Genomic DNA, 2,957 nt, shown 5'->3' with positions numbered 1-2,957 from the left:
CGCATCTTTCCCACTACAATGTGAAATGAGATGAGATTAATGGTTTAGATATGTATTGTGCCAAATAGGAGCAATTTTAATTCTCTACTCTGATTCAATATTATAGAAAATCATTGGCTAATCTTAGGGTTAGTCCCTAAATTCATGGCTAGGCTAGAAGGATACCGGCTCCCACTCCAGAGCTCTCACTTCCCTTCCCATGAAGGCTAACTCTTGATTTATTTTTTAAACACTAAAATCGAATTGGGAATTTTTAGTCTGTCACCCTAATAATATCTCAAATTCTACACCCAACAAAGTATATTTCCCTATTTATTTGCACTTAATTCCATGAAAGAAACACTCCTTCATGGGCTTAAATGTGATTCTCACTTTGTTGTGGAACTCATACTCCATTTCCCAGATCATATATTTCACAACATATTTTAACAATTCAATTGGTTAGATCGAAAAGTAAATTAAGAGCGAAGTTTGAAAAGCCATCATAATTTATTTTAAATTTTAATATTGGCATATCCAAATTATCTCTTCATTTTACCACATCTTAGAGTAGGGAGAAAGATACAGGAATCTACTCAGACTTCATGAGAAAGATAAAACAAAACACAAATTTCATGAATAAAAGAAAGTTCGTACAACAATACTAAACAAATAACACTTATCTGAAACTCTTTCTCAAAGTAAATCCTTTGTAGTTTCTCTTAGGAAATGTAGGAAGAAGAAATCTCTCACTTCTCTTCCTCTCCAACAATTCTTAGAGAAGAATTCACACTTAAACTCACCACAAAAACTCAAAACTATAAAGACAATAACTAACTAATGGTGTGGAATGTAGGCGTGCGGAGAGGAAAACTGATTGAGTGAAAGAATGTAAAATGGTGCGAAGGGGGGGTTCTGATCAAATTTCGGCCCTAAATAGAGGCTAGGGTCGGTTCCCTAATAGGTGCATCCAAAAACTCTTCAGAAAGCATCCAAATTTATCGAATCTTTTAGAAACAGGGCCTGCACCGACACTGGCAATGTCGGCGCCCATTCTGGTGCCATCGACGCCAAAGGCCATTTAATTAAATCCGCCTTCTTTATCAAACAGGGTTGTCGGTGCCCAGTCTGGTGTCGTCGGCGCTAAACATTTTTTTTTTTGAAATTCTCCATTTTGACTCCAAATTTCATCTTTTTTGCATCATTTTTGCTTCAAGTCCTAAAAATCAACAACCTGCAATAAAACACAAAAAATATCTTCCATTAAAGTTCAATATCACCTAAAATAAGTATAAAATATGAGTCTAAAAATGCATATAATTTTGGTGTATCAAAATCCCCCAAACTTAAATGTTACTTGTCCTCAAGTAACTCTTTTACTATATAAAAATATAACTTATGGTAAAGATTTTAACTTCTAGATTTTCATATTTTAGTCTACTAAACATAATAGGATATCATCACTTAAGAGAAATTCAAAATAACTCTAGTTAATACTAAAGGTATAAGAATATCTAGCAGTCAAGTCTAATATTTTTTATTCTCTATTCTTTTCAAGGAAAATTGCAAATTATTCATATAAAATCCACTTAGAATATCCATATGAAAAAGAACTTCATGAAACTGTACTAGTAAATATGCTAATACTGAAATATAAGTTTAGAAAATGTAGCCAAGCCTTCTTCTTTAAGTTAGTTCAAGCGGAGCCAATTTTTAATTAGGCATCTCCTCAAGCTTCTCCTCACATCTTTCTTCTTTTCTTTTCCTTTTTTCTTTCTTTTTTCAGAATCATTTTCAATCATTTTTCTTTTCTTTTCTTTTTTTTTTCTTTTTCTTATGTGAGGATTACTATATCTAGATAATCTTTAATAATTTTGAACTTCACTATCCGCTTCTTAAAGTTAAAAACTTTTCACATTATTTCACTTTATAAATTTATATTAGCTTTAAAAATCTTTCATAAAGTCTTAATCTTTTTCTTTTTACATGAACCTCTAAGATTTTTAATACTTCCAAAATATTAATTTTTTTATTTAAAATAGAAAAAGATAGTCTTATTATATCGTACTAAATATCTTAATCTCTAAAATTAACCTTTATTATTTAAAATTTTTTACTTAAGTTTACTATATATTTAGAAACATAAATATAGTTATCTAAAGTTACCCTCTAATACCAAAGGTCATGTTAATTTTTTAAAATATTTTGAAAATATAACTAATTGAGGACAAATAAATTAAGTTTCTTTTCTTTTAAAGAGAAAATTTTCTTTTCTCCCTCCCAAACTTAAATTTTTAAAAGATTTTAAATGAAAAACTGAAAAATAAACGGTAAAAGAAAATATTTAATACATAAAGAAAAGACATACCTATTAAAGGTTCTAATTTGATACTTAACTCTGAAATATTGTAAATGCTAATATGATAAGTTACAAGACTTAAAACATTAAATAGCACATAATACATATAAAAATTTGTTGACAAAGAGATAACTACAAATACATCCAACAAAGTACTAAAAACTAATAACTTCTAGTAGTTTCACAAATCTATAGTACACAATACAACATATAATTAAAATAAAGTATCACAATCCACAAACAAACAGTCTCAATAATAAAGTACAACTTAAACATAAACAAAAATCTAACACACTTATCACCAATCATCGTCTTCTTCTTCTATATCCAGATTATGTTACTGATATGGAGTAAAAACAGGGTGAGTAGAAAACTGAACTGAGTGATCACCCTTCATATATTTGACCATTGCATCATCATAAGCAGCATCATATTCAAAATTTTGTCATATCAAATCATCATTGTGAGCATGTCTGGCCTCCATATTTTCCATTCTATTATCCAGTCTCAAAATATCTCTTTGTTGGATCATCATCTGCTCCATAAGTTCCTGAATAGTAGGGGTGCTAGAAGTACTTGAAGTAGCAGGAATATCCCAGGTCCTACTTCCATATCTTCA

This window comes from Phalaenopsis equestris, unplaced genomic scaffold (assembly GCF_001263595.1).
Source record: "Phalaenopsis equestris unplaced genomic scaffold, ASM126359v1 Scaffold000002, whole genome shotgun sequence".
In the NCBI taxonomy this organism is placed as follows: domain Eukaryota; kingdom Viridiplantae; phylum Streptophyta; class Magnoliopsida; order Asparagales; family Orchidaceae; genus Phalaenopsis; species Phalaenopsis equestris.
Note: the sequence above shows the minus strand (reverse complement) of the source record.